Raw genomic sequence first — 15,418 nt, forward strand, 5'->3', positions numbered from 1 at the left:
CCCATGTTGAAAAAAATAAAGTTACATCCTAGAACATGATGTCATCTCACTGTGACCAGTAAAGCACGACTTGCACAGAACACGCGAGTCAAGCCGGACTGATCAACAAATCTCGCATCATAAATAACTACTCAATATTATTTTGTAGATCAGTCAGTCACAATTTACCCATGATGCTGTACATCACGGTCTTGAATATGTTCATAGGCTATGTACTGTACTGCGTGCATGGAAATAGCACAGATAGCCTGGTTAATCCAGACTGAATTTAGCTGTTGTACTTCACTTCAATGGTGAGCGCAGTGTTCATTCTGGTTTAACCAGGCTATGGAAGATTGAATCTGAAACCATTTACCATAACCACTGAAACAACAAAGCCTTTATTGAGGTCTCGGTCTGGCGTGGACCCAAGGGTGTCTGCTACTCTCCTGCTCGCAGAATTCCAGGGTTGTTTATCCATCCACCTGCTTTAGCTCCATGCAGCATGTGTTAGAGAGACAGAGACATGCATACAGCTGCTCAACTGTCCTGAGCCATCCCTATAGGCCTGACACAAACACACACACACACACACACACACACACACACACACACACACACACACACACACACACACACACAACACACACACACACAAGTCTGGCTGGTTCACAGTCAAAGGTATCCTTGTTAAACCACACTGAATGCTGCATTAACATAGCAAGTGTCACGTCCTGACCAGAGAAAGCTGTTATTTTCTATGGTAGAGTAGGTCAGGGCGTGACATTTTTTTTTCTAGTTTAGATTTTCTATTTTGTTATGCTCTAGTTTTGTATTTCTATGTTGGGCTTTGTTTGGGATGATCTCCAATTAGAGGCAGCTGGTCATCGTTGTCTCTAATTGGCAGACACACAGCCTTCCTGGAAATGATCTCCAATTAGAGGCAGCTGGTCATCGTTGTCTCTAATTGGAGATCATACTTAAGTAGGTGTTTTTCCCACCTGGGTTTGTGGGAGATTGATTGTGAGTAAGTGTATGTTGTAACGCGTCGTCATGGTTTGTTGTTTTTGTTCATTCAGTTTATTTGTATGTATTGCATAGTTTCACAGTTGAATAAAGAAAATGTGGAACGATACACACGCTGTGCTTTGGTCCGCTCCTTCATCCTACGACAAACGTGACAGCAAGACACAACAGTATACAAGAGAAGAGTCTTGTGATGGCTATAATGTTGATTGATCGAGAGACTGACTGGCCAGTTTCCAATGTGAATCCAGGCAGTCGGCAAATACAGCCACTTTCCCCTCACTCTGCCTGTTTATTAATGGCTAACCCTCTCAAATGGACAGAATGTGAATTAGCAGCGTGGCGGGAGTAGCTGGCGGGTGCCACATTCCTCCCGCCGCACGGCCGTGCGTCTCCTTCCTCCTTTCCGCACGGCGTGCATGCCACGCTGCCGCCGGGTCGCTGATGTCATATACACTGCTGGGGGGGACAGGGGATTGTCACCTTCCCAACAGACACTCTTCCAGAGGGGAAGACAGAGGTTCATAGAGGGGGGGGGACGGGCTGTGGAGGGGGTTGGTCAGCTACCAGTGAAGAATACATGGATGTGGGGACAAGGCAGGGGAAAGGGGGGTAAACCCACCTCCGCAGGGGAGGTGGGTTGGGGGTGGGGAGGTATCACAAATGTGGCATGTCACATGGTCAAACGGCGGCTGATTTACAGGCGATCGGGTTCCGCGTCAGCCACATGGTGTTGGCGCCTCAGAATGCCAGGTATGGAGGAGTGAGATCAGTGGTTGCTTTTAGACGGTACCTTTCGAACTACACATGGAAGATAGGAGAGTTGTTGGTGCAGGCCACCAAAGTCTTTCCCTCCTTGCCTCTGCATCCTTTTGTGAATCCCCCTGATTCTCCAAGGTGCCCTGGGTTCTGGTGGTTGGGTCTATGTACTACATGGCATACATCCCGAACCACTCGAAAGATAGCAAGGCTAGTGAAACACTAGAATGCAAGTTGAGAGGTCGAGCGATCGAGTCATCAAGAGAAACTCAAAGGGAGGGAGGGACGCAAAATAGAAAAGAGTGATGAGAGAAAAGGAGAGTGAGAGAAAAATATGAAGTGATCAGCCATACAACGAGCAAGGTTGGGTACGGGGCAGAGACTACTGTAAATAGTGAGGAGAGAAACGGAGAGAGGGAGTAAAAAGAGAGAGATAGATTGTAGGAAAGAAAAGTTGGAGAATCAGGACGGTACGGCAGACCCTCGTGCCTCTTACCCAGAGCAGCTACAGCCAGTCAGCCCAGAGAGATCAGACTGTGATTTACTTAGCGGTGACATCATGGAGGCCGCAGCTATTTTTATTGGCCGGTAAAAGTGCCGGATCGGCTCCACGCTATGCCACCTGTCCGATCCGCTCTGATCACAAAAACCCCTGGGAAAAAGTCAAACACGGAAAATGATTGGGAGTTGAAAAGAGCAATGTGAGACTGTGTGTGAACGTGCTACTGTTTGGGAAATGTTCAACGAGACAAGCCGTGTTTGGAGTCTCGGTTCTTCCGCAGCCATCACTTCCTGGTGCATGTCGTTTTTTACAATATGTGGTATATCCGTACATTCAGGGTTTGAATTATACATCGACTCGAATTTTCACATACTATTTTCAGCAGGCAGGGAAGAGGTAACGTCACCCTAGAGACATGTCTATGCAGGGCACATACATTTTTGGGAACTGGTGGACGTGACCTGTCGAAGCAACCTCATGACCCACTGCTCACTCCTCACCACCCCACCTCCCTCCCCCCTCCTTGTACAAGTGGGGTTGGGGAGGTAAGGGGGTGGGGTTATTCCTGTCCCCCTGCCCTGGACGTCTTATTTGCCATCTGACTTTGACCCCTGAAAAACATTCAGTGGTAACCGAAGTTCGTCACACAACTCCCGGTCGATGATGTCACCTCCCGAGACGGTGATTGGCCAATGGGTGGCATCTTTATAAAAAGAGTGAAAGGAGGAGATGTGGAAATGAAACAAAAACATTATAGCAAGATAATAAACAAGGTAAAGATAGACATGAACTGTATCGGAGTACAATGTAGAAAGTCTCAAATCTCAACAGACATTTATCAACGTTCCACCCAAAGGTTTTTCCCGATTTTTTTGTTGATGCTGAATTTGATCTATAATACCTTCTGTTGTGTAAACCTTCCTATGAATTGTCACATTTCTGCTTCAATCCCAAATTACATAACTGTCCCCTTTTATATGCTGAGATCCAGTTTGTGACAAGAAGAGAGATGAAAGACATGAGACAAGGACCAATATTATCTGTCAATGTGAGAAGGCCTTTTGTATTGAGAGGTCATCCTATGGGTTAAACTAAAAGCTAAACAACATCTCCAGTTAAACCACGTCTTCCCCGAGGCAGTTTGCTATCTACCCCCAGCCAACTCCTCTAGGTATGTTGCTACACCAGACTATTATGAGAGTTTACTTGTATACAGGTATCAGAAGCTTGCCCCTTTTCTCATATCGGGTGCCTTTAATAGCCGCTGTGCTAATGCCCAGGTTTATATTGAGAGGGTGGATTCGATTGGAGAATGGAACGTGTTGGATGACTCACACGGCGAGCTAAGTCATCCAGTTCCTGATTGGAGCAAACGGTTGCATATTAAATGGAAGGAATTACATCAAAGGGGCTATGTGTTATGGATAACATACTGGTCCTTCATAAGAATTTAGACTGCTTCAGCGACTTTGCTGTGATTAGGAGCAGGAACTTCTTCATTTCCAGGAAGGCTGTGTGTCTGCCATTGATCCATCAAGAGTGATCCCCGGACCATTCATGTCTCACATCCTCCATGGCTCTGCCAGTTCCAGCACTCACTCCACCCCTCCAGTATTCCTGAACGTTTTATGATAAGTAACTTATGTGAAGCAGCATTCAATGCCTGTATTGCCCAGCTGTATTGTTAATCAAGACACTCTGTGGACTATACTCTATACAGTGAAGCAGGAGATGTGGGACTAGACATTGGGATTAAGCCTGGCAGATCTAATGAGAGTGAGAGAAGGTAAAAAAAAAAACAAGCCTGGCGGTCAGATGAGCTCACCTTACTGTGGAACAGCCTGTGCTCTGCAGAGGATGTGAATAGGTAGCCTGCCAACCTGGCCCACTGAAGACCTCAATGTGGGAAGTCCGGCGGAAGTTTTACCGCTCAGTCCAGTCTCCTAAAAGGTGCCACTGGCGGTATCAACAAGAGTACATTCAAGAACTAGAGACAGCTGACCCAAAGGCTTTGTCACGGTTGTCGTCGGTGAAGGAAAGGAGGACCAAAGCGCAGCGGGATTGTGGACACTCATGTTTATTACTGATAGAAACATGTAAGGTATCCACTTGAGAGAAAAAAAACAAAAAAACAAACAATACTCACAACAGCAACAGTGTGGCAGGCTCCAACAAACGCAGTGCACACAACAATTCCCCACAACCCCAAAAGGCAAAGTAGGCAACTTATGTGTGACTCCCAATCAGCCACAACCCTCTACAGCTGTGCCTGATTGGAAGTCACACGGCCAAAATTAATGAAACAACAAAAACACAGACTCTTCTGCCACGTCCTGACCCAACTACACCCTCTACTGGTCAGGACGTGACAGTACCCCCCCCTCAAAGGTGCATACCCCGAAATGCACCTACACAAAACACAGAAAATCCCCAACAAAATGTAACACCTAAACAATAAGGGAGGGAAGGGAAGGGAGGGTGGCTGCCGTCAAACGACGGCACTGTGCTACACCCCCCCTCCCCAACCCACCTATATCAGGAGGTGGCTCCGGTTCTGGCCGTTCCGGGCAGTCGGGCCACTCTGGCAGTTCGGGGCAGTCTGGCCAGTCTGGCAGCTCGGGGCAGTCTGGCAGCTCGGGGCAGTCTGGGCAGTCTGGCAGCTCGGGGCAGTCTGGCAGCTCGGGGCAGTCTGGCAGCTCGGGACAGTCTGGACAGTCTGGCAGCTCGGGACAGTCTGGACAGTCTGGCAACTCGGGACAGTCTGGGCAGTCTGGCCACTCGGGACAGTCTGGCCACTCGGGACAGTCTGGGCAGTCTGGCCACTCCGGCAGTTCAGGGCAGTCTGGCCACTCCGGCAGTTCAGGGCAGTCTGGCCACTCCGGCAGTTCAGGGCAGTCTGGCCACTCCGGCAGTTCAGGGCAGTCTGGCCACTCCGGCAGTTCAGGGCAGTCTGGCCACTCCGGCAGTTCAGGGCAGTCTGGCCACTCCGGCAGTTCAGCGCAGTCTGACCTCTCTGGCGACTGTTGACTGGCGGGCAGCTCTGACGACTGTTGACTGACGGGCAGCTCTGACGACTGTTGACTGACGGGCAGCTCTGACGACTGTTGACTGACGGGCAGCTCTGACGACTGTTGACTGACGGGCAGCTCTGACGACTGTTGACTGGCGGGCAGCTCTGACGACTGTTGACTGGCGGGCAGCTCTGACGACTGTTGACTGGCGGGCAGCTCTGACGACTGTTGACTGGCGGGCAGCTCTGACGACTGTTGACTGGCGGGCAGCTCCGACAACTGTTGATTGGCGGGCAGCTCCGACGACTGTTGACTGGTGAGGCTGGGTTTACGCACTAGAAGCCTGGTGCGTGGTGCTGGTACTGGGCGTACCAGATTGGGAACACGCACCTCCAGGCTAGTGCGGGGAGCTGGCCTGGGGCTCCATTCTTGCCCCGCAAAACTGCCCTTGTGCCCCCCCAAAAAAAAATCTTTGGGCTGCCTCTCGAATTTCCTAAGGTCTTCCATCGCCCTGGAAACACTCCTCCTTAACTCGGCCCATGTCCATGCCAGCCTTCCTCCGCTGCTTGGTCCTGTGTTGGTGGGGAATTCTGTCACGGTTGTCGTCGGTGAAGGAAAGGAGGACCAAAGCGCAGCGGGATTGTGGACACTCATGTTTATTACTGATAGAAACATGTAAGGTATCCACTTGAGAGAAAAAAAACAAAACAACAAACAATACTCACAACAGCAACAGTGTGGCAGGCTCCAACAAACGCAGTGCACACAACAATTCCCCACAACCCCAAAAGGGCAAAGTAGGCAACTTATGTGTGACTCCCAATCAGCCACAACCCTCTACAGCTGTGCCTGATTGGAAGTCACACGGCCAAAATTAATGAAACAACAAAAACACACAGACTCTTCTGCCACGTCCTGACCCAACTACACCCTCTACTGGTCAGGACGTGACAGGCTTTCTGGCAAGATGTTAACCAACTTGGTGTGGCCAGTGAATCCCCTAGGAAGTCCTAGGGCCCAATGGAACCACCCACACTGATAAGCACACTCTACTCGATACATTGAGAAATTACTAAGTCAGCCTGTTCCAAACAGCCCAATCAATCAATCAATCAATCAAACAATCAATAAAATGTATTTATAAAGGATTTTTTACATATACTGCAAGCAATGCAGATGTAGAAGTATGGTGACTAGGAAAATCTCCCTAGAAAGGCAGGAACCTAGGAAGAAACCTAGAGAGGAACCAGGCTCTGAGGGGTGGCCAGTCCTCTTCTGGCTGTGCCGGGTGGAGATTATAAGAGTACATGGCCATTAAGGCCAGATCGTTTTTGAAGATGTTCAAACGTTCACCAGCAGGGTCAAATAATAATCACAGTGGTTATAGAGGGTGCAACAGGTCAGCACATCAGGAGTAAATGTCAGATGGATTTTCATAGCCGAGCAATCAGAGGTCAAGACAGCAGGTGCGGTAGAGAGAGAGAGAGAGAGAGAGAGAGAGAGAGAGAGAGAGAGAGACAGACAGACAGACAGACAGACAGACAGAGAGAGAGAATGACAGACAGAGAGAGACAGAGAATGACAGACAGACAGACAGACAGACAGACAGACAGACAGACAGACAGACAGACAGACAGACAGACAGACAGACAGACAGACAGACAGACAGACAGACAGACAGACAGACAGACAGACAGACAGACAGACAGACAGACAGACAGAGAAAGAGAAAGACAGTACAACGAAGGCCCTTGACAGTAGCTCAAGGCACATTGACTCTCCTTTAAACCAGCCAATTAGTGAATCTGAGATTGTGGCCGTACTGCAAAGAGCCAAGAATGGCAACGCAAACGGTTATGATGGGTTTCCTGTGGAAGTTTTTTTTAATGATAAGGCCTGAAATGTATTGTACAAGTTCTTTGGTTATTGCTTTGAGCAAAATGTCCTCCCGGATGATGTGGAAATATGGAAACATCAACCCTACACCCAGGAGACAAAAGGGTATCAATGAACTATCATGGTATAACCCATCCCTCTGCTGTGTAGAAACTATTTTGTTGTGTTCTGTTTAACCGCATGTCTTACTGGGCTGAAACCAACAATATCATACAACAATATCATAGCAGTTGAACGAAACGGGTTCAGAACGAAACAAAGCTGCCTGGACCAGATCACCACCTTAACCACAATCAGACATTCAAGGAAAAAAACTAAAAAGTCCACTTTCTGTTCTTTCATAGATTTCTCTAAAGCTTTTGAAATACAATATGTACAGTACCAATCAAATGTTAGGACACACCTGCTCATTCAAGGGTTTTTCTTTATTTTCACTATTTTCTGCATTGAAGAATAAAAGTGAAGACATCAAAACTATGAAATAACACATATGGAATCATGTAGTAACCAAAAAAGTGTTAAACAAATCAAAATATATTTGAGATTCTTCAAAGTAGGCACCCTTTGCCTTTGTTATTTCAAAGTGTTGATGTCTTCACTACTGTTCTACAATGTTGAATATGGTTAAAATAAAGAAAAACTCTTAAATAAGTAGGTGTCCAAACTTTTGACTGGTACTGTATATACAAAAGTATGTGGACCCCTTCAAATGAGTGGATATAGCTATTTCAGCCACACCCGTTGCTGACAGGTGTATACAATCAAGCACACAGCCATGCAATCTCCATAGACAAACATTTGCAGTAGAATGGCCTTACTGAAGGGCTCAGAGACTTTCAACGTGGCACCGCCATAGGATGCCAGCTTTCCAACAAGTCAGTTCGTCAGATTTCTGCCGTGCTAGAGCTGCCCCGGTCAAGGCTGTTATTATGAAATTAGAACGTCTAGGAGCAACAACGGCTCAGCCGCAATGTGGTAGACCACACAAGCTCACAGAACGGGACCGCCAGGTGCTGAAGCAAGTAACGTTCAAAAATCGTCTGTCCTTGGTTGCAACACTCACTATCGAGTTCCAAACTGCCTCTGGAAGCAACGTTAGCACAATAATTGTTTGTCAGGAGCTTCATGAAATGGCTTTCCATGGCCAAGCAGCCGCACACCACTCGTCGGCTGGAGTGGTGTAAAGCTCAGCGCCATTGGACTCTGGAGCACCATCTGGCAATCCGATGGACAAGTCAGGGTTTGGCGGATGCCAGCAGAATGCTACCTGCCTGAATGCATAGTGCCAACTGTAAAGTTTGGTGGATGAGGAATAATGGTCTGGGGCTGTTTTTCATGGTTTGGGCTAGGCCCATTAGTTCCGGTGAAGGGAAATCTTAATGCTACAGCCTACAATGACATTCTAGATGATTCTGTGCTCCCAACTTTGTAGTAACAGTTTGGGGAAGTCCCTTACCTGTTTCAGCATGACAATTCCCCTGTGCCCCAAGTGTGGTCCATACAGAAATGGTTTGTTGAGATCGGTGTGGAAGAATTTGACTGACCTGCATAGAACCCTGACCTTAACTCCATTGAACATCTTTGGGATGAATTGGAACGCCGACTGCGAGCCAGGCCTAATCGCCCAACATCAGTGCCCGACCTCACTAATGATCTTGTGGCTGAATGGAAGCAAGTCCCGCAGCAATGTTCCAAAATCTAGTGGAAAGCCTTCCCAGAAGAGTGGAGGCTGTTATAGCAGCAAAGGGGGGGGGGGACCAACTCCCTGTTAATGCCCATGATTTGCAATGAGATGTTCGACGAACAGGTGTCCACATTCTTTTGGTCATGTACTGTATGTTATGGGACAAGCTGGAGTCATTTGGTTTAAATGGTAACATCCTGAAATGCCTTGTCTCCATGTACAGTATGATAATGTGAAATGTTGTGTTCAAGTCAATGGCTGCCTAACTGACTGGTTTGCCGTTGACAGTGTTGTGAAACAGGGTTGCATTGTATCACCTAATCCGGTGTTTCTATGTCAAAGGGTTTTGTTATATTTCAGTCTTCTGTGATGTATATAAAGTGTAATATTGGGATGTAAACTCCAAATGTAATACATTTCAACTCTATATCTGACATGGTACAGGTGTCTTATTTTTTAAGCCCATAACCATGTGTATGAGGTGTATACTTTTGTTTCAAAGTAGATTTGTTTAAAGACTACCTCGAATCACTCTGTGTGACCCTGATTTAGCCCACTGCTGTAAAAGGTTAATGATCTCACTCTGGCAATAAAAGCGCTAGCAAAATGTGTCTGTCTGAACAAATGTCTGTTCTTTTATATGCAGATGACCTATCCCAGCTGGCACATAACGTTCTGAGAACCATATGTTTCTTAGAGCTTAGTGAGAGTGTGGTTGTCCTATGGTTATATAGTTGCTTGGCTTTGAAACATTGTCAGCACATTTAAGGAACTTGAAAAAATAACGTTATTTTCTTGGAAATTCATTACTTTAACGGAATGTTTTCTAAAAGTTCAAACTTGGTTACATTTAATTACATTTTTGGTAATGTTCTAGGAACATTCCCCAACTGGTTTGACATTTGGGAATGTTCTCAAATAGTTCAGAGGACTTTAAGAAACAACATTCTCCAGAGGGAATTTCAATACTTCAGCATAACATTTCCTACAGGTTTCATGGTTCAATATAAAGTCTCAGAACATGAACACAACTTTTCATTAAAAACACAAGAAAACATTAATGTTCAAAGAACATTCAAATAATGTTTTTGAAAAAGATTTAAATTCCATTCTCAGGTTCAACAAAACTCTATCCTCTATCTTGTTAAAGGGAAACTCCACCCAAAAACTATATTTTGGTATTTGTTTCATTAGTCCATTGTTGATATAGTCCCAAAATGTTTTGCATGTCAGCAATCAAGTTTTCTAGATATATAACTTTCATAATACAGAAATACAGCTGGTATGATGCCTTTTGCATCATATGACGCAAAGCGGAGCATCTTATGATGCAAAATGCATCATACCGGCTGTTTAATGCAAAGCGCAGCCTCATATGATGCAAAATGCATCATACTGGCTGTATATCTGTATTTTGAAAGTACAAAATACCAAAAAAATCTTTAAGTGTGTTCAGGAGTGTTGGCTGTGCCCACTAATTGGCCATACCTCATCTTAATGAGTGCTTGTTTCCTATGAAATGGGGTCTATTTTAATAGATGAAAATGTACAGCTTTGTATGAGTTTTAAAAGAAATAACATGGCATGCTAGTTCCATCCTGGTGGCGCAGAGGACTAATTCCATGGATAGAGAACATAATATCATAGGCTTGAATCTCACTGATGCCGTGTCACAATAAAAAAATGTATGTGTTTGCATGATTACTGCCTAAGCAAAATAATTTCCATGTGTCATATCTGTGCTTGGAGTTCAAAACAGTTAACCCAAACTAAGCTAGCAGTGTTATTAAAAGTCGTATTTAAACATTCAGTGAAAGTTTTAAGGAAGTTATTAAAAAACCTAAAATAACCTATAACTGACATTCTCAGACGTTATTAAAACCTTCCAGGAAAACTTTCAGGGAATCATAGTAAAATGTTCTCAGAACCTCCCTGCAACCTAAAAATTTACATTCCCAGAACAGGTATAATTTTCGCTTCTGTTCTCAGAACTTTAAAAAACGTCCAGTTTTACCGGTTCCTAGAACGATTGGGAAACCTAAAACTTATGTTCCCACAACTTCCAAGGAACCAAATTTGCTAGCTGGGATTAATCTCTGAAATTGAAGAAGAGCTTCATGAAATGTTAAAAAAAAAACTGGTGTGAACAATGGAAACTGAATATCAAGGTAGACAAAACTAAGGTAATACACCATAGAAGACCTTTTATTTTCTCCTGTGGTCCTGCCATGTTAGATGTTGTTCGTGAGTAGTACAAGTACAGTATCTGGGATTGATTATTAATGCATTTTTGGATTACAATGTGTCTATTAAGTACATAGCGAACCATGTGAATCGTGCCCTTGGTGCCATCATTGCAAAGTTTAAAGCCATTGGTAGCCTACCTTTTAAATGTTTCACAAAACGGTTTGATTCATTGGCGCTACCTATTATTACTTATGCTGCAGCAGTGTGGGGGCACAGAAATTCTACTAGCGCTTATGCTGTTTTTAACCATGCCTGCAGATTTAACCTTGGTGTGGATATGGGTCGAAAAGCTCTGTGGCATCACCAGTGGCTATGTATTTATGGGTTTTTATAATATGCGGAGATTTTGCGGCATGCCAAATGAACGTCTATGTAAACGCGTACTCTTATGGGCTCGTGATGTTGCACCTGCAAAGCAAAATGTTATGTACCATGTCAAATACTTTTTAAATTAAAGTGGTACCCACTGATAAACAAACCTGAAAGTAACAAGCTTCATCACTTAATGCCTTTTTAAATGTACTTTTGGGACAGAACCTGATATGCGTACTGTTTCATCCGACCAATATCGAAGCTCTTTTGCAAAATGTTGATGTGGAGTGGTCGCTCGCTATTGAGACTGGTCCATAAACGAACACTCTCTTAGACAAATGTGTGTGTACTTTTTGTAATGATGGTTCCATTGAAACTGAAGCTTATGCCTTGCTTTACGGTGGGGTAAACAATGAAATTAGGCATAATATTTTTTGTCAGCTGTCTAGCCAAAAGGAAAACATTAACGGTCTTGATGAAAATAATACATTCTGTGACATTTTATTAGGAAACAAAAATGTAAAGGCCTACTCCAAAGCCTGCCATCTTATCCTCCAATGGAGACGTTTCTTTATAAGTGCCTGATCTCCCTTTTATCCACTGTAGCCGACTTTGTTTTGTTTTTGTTTATGCATACATGTGTATAGATGATGTAATGTATTATAGAAGACGCGTGTACCATGTTGGACTATGATTGTTTTTAGTGTCTCAATACTAAATTTGAGTGGTCCTCAATGCGGTTTATTAATAAATCTGTATTATTGTATCACACTGAAATACGTTTTTTTTTAACTAACTCTGGATGGATATGAAGGGTAGGCGGACGGGACTAAACCACACTCACTGTCAAAGGGATACACAAATGAGGGCCATCCATGACTGTGTGTGTGTGTGTGTGTGTGTGTGTGTGTGTGTGTGTGTGTGTGTGTGTGTGTGTGTGTGTGTGTGTGAGAGGTGAAAGTGAAAGGGTCGCTCTAGTCTATCATATGGGATCCTGCGCACCACAGACTACATTTCCATAGGCTGGCCATGTTCTGTCCTTTGCGACACAGATGCCATCTTGTGGTCAGGACATGGAATGACAAGACATTTGCTACAAATAACACATCAAGTGAAATCTGTCAAACTTTATTTAAGTTTGTGCTTCATGGGAAATTGCAATTTCTCAGATGCGGAGAGTCAAATTAAATAAATAAGACCTAAACTACCGAAAATAGGAAAAAAAGACACGTCTAATTGCTATTTGTGACTGTAAATCTGAAGAATCTTCATCAGAATTGGGTGAATATCCAGTAAAAAGTATGGAGTTAGACTTTTCTTTTTAAAATAAGCCCTAATGTAAGCATCTGTATGCCTAAAAACTCAACAACAACAACAAAAACATAGGGTCCTCAAAGGGTTATTCAACAGGGACAGCTTTCTACACAGGTGAATGAATTGGTTTTACTTATAAATATTTTCATAACAAAAATATATATATATTCCAAAAGTGAAAAGGTTCGAACCATAAATGGTTACACTAGAAACAAGCCAGAACCCTTTTACAAATGTATAGATAAAACTTTGCTTGAAATGGAAAGATTATCTTGAAAAAAAACTACAACTTCCAGTAGGCCTACAGAAATTGTGAGTTATGTGGGGAATTTAAGTACCGGTAGGTCTATATCAGGGATGGGCAACATTGCTGAGGGATGGGGGCCACAACAAATTCTGAACTCACACAGTGCTCAACTCAGTTGTTCCACTGTTCACACCTGGCCATATTCCTTTGTTACATGGGCTACAAAAACGCCACAGGTGTAGACGTGGGAGACGAGCTGGAGCCCTAGTGAAATTGAAGCCGAAGAGAAAACCGAACGGCGCTCTCCTACGTTCTATTGGCAAATGTCCAGTTGAGAATAAGATGGATGAGCTTCGTTCGAGAGTCTCCTATGTGAGAGACTTGAACAGCTGCTATATTATGTCTTACTGAAATGTGGCTGGATGATGACGCTATGCATGTAGTACTCCATACAGCGGCAGGATTGGATGGCGGCTCTGGGCAAATCGAAAGAAGGTGGGGTGTGTTTTTTCATAAATAACAACTGGTGTGCTGCCTCCAGTGTAAAGGAAATCTAGAGTTTTTTCTCACCTAATATAGAATACTTCATAGTAAACTGCAGTCTCTTTAATCTACCAACAGAGTTCTCATCTGTAATTATCATGGCTGTCACTGGCACTCAATCCAACACTGGCACTCAATCCAACACTGGCACTCAATCCAACAATGGCACTCAACCCAACACTGGCACTCAATCCAACACTGGCACTCAATCCAACACTGGCACTGAATCCAACACTGGCACTCAATCCAACACTGGCACTCAATCCAACACTGGCACTCAATCCAACACTGGCACTCAATCAACTGTATGGGGCCATAAACAAACAAGAAACCGCTCACCCAGAGGCCGCGTTTCTGGCGGGCGAAGACTTTAACGCGAGGAGACTTAAAACCGTCCTATTTCACTTCTAACGACACGTCTCCTGCACCACCAGGGCGGCGCTAAAACTCGAAACCACTTTTATTCTATCTACAGAAACGCATACAAAGCCCTACCTCGTCCTCCCTTTAGAAAATCTGACCATGACTCCATTCTCCTGCTTACAAACAAAAGCTCAAACAGGAAGTACCAGTGATGCACTCAATACAGAATTGGTCAGATGAAGCAGATGCGAGATTGTTTTGCTAGTACAGACTGGGATATGTTCCCGGGACTCATCCGATAGCATTGAAGAGTTTACCACAACAATCACGAGCTCCATTAATAAGTGCATACATGATGTCATCCCCATAGTGACCATAAGAACGTATCCAAACCAAAAACCATGGAGTTCAGGCAATATCCTCGCTGGGATAAAGGCTAGAGCTACCGCTTACAAAGAACGGGACAAGGCCATGGACGCATTAAAGAAAGCCCGCTATGACCTCCGATGAGACATCAAACATGCAAAAAGAGAATATAGGAGGAAGGTGGAATCCTATTACACCGGGCTCCGACGCTCGTCGTATGTGGCAGGCCTTGCAGAGGACAACGGATTACAAAGGCAAACACAGTCGTGAGTTTCCCAGCGATGCAAAACTCCCAAACGAGCTAAATGGCTTTTATGCTGGCTTATATTCATAACACTGTTCCATGAGTGAAAGACCCTGTTTTCCGAATGACTTGTGTGATCTCGCTCTCCGTGGCAGATGTGAGCAAAAAGTTTAAACAGGTTAACAATCACAATGCCGCCGGGCGGAATACCAGGCCGTGTTCTCAAACATGCGCAGACCAGCTGGCAAGTATCTTCACAGACATACTGTATCTTCTTGTCCCAGTCTATAATCCCAACATCATTCAAGCTGACCACCAGTGTCCTTGTTCCCAAAAGCTGCCAGGTAACCTGTCTAAATGACCATTGCAGTGTAGCACTCGCAACTGTAATTATGAAGTGCTTTGGAAGGCTGGTCATGACAAACCTCCGCCACACTGACCCTCAACACGGAGGCCCCTAAGGGGTGTATCCTTAGTCCCCTCCTGTACTCCCTGTTCACCCACAACTACATGGCAACGCACGACTCCAACACCATCATTAAGTTTGCTGATGACACGACTGTGGTACTGGTACTTCCAGTAAATTCCTGTAAATTGTTAGATTACTTGTTAGATATTACTGCATGGTCGGAACTAGAAGCATTTCGCTACACTCGCATTAACATCTGCTCACCATGTGTGTGACAAATAAAATTTGATTTGATTTAGAGCTCCATTCTTGTGTATTTTATTTTATACCTCGGGTTACTATTTTATTTTTAAACTCTGCATCGTTGGGAAGAGCTTTTAAGATAACATTTCACTGTAAAGTCTACACCAATTGCATTCAGTGCATGTGACATTACATTTCATTTGATTTTGACCTACCATACAAAACATCACAGACTTACTTTTACTATGTTACGTCTACCTCTGAGTCCAGGTT

This window comes from Salmo trutta, chromosome 33 (genome assembly GCF_901001165.1).
Source record: "Salmo trutta chromosome 33, fSalTru1.1, whole genome shotgun sequence".
NCBI classification, from domain to species: domain Eukaryota; kingdom Metazoa; phylum Chordata; class Actinopteri; order Salmoniformes; family Salmonidae; genus Salmo; species Salmo trutta.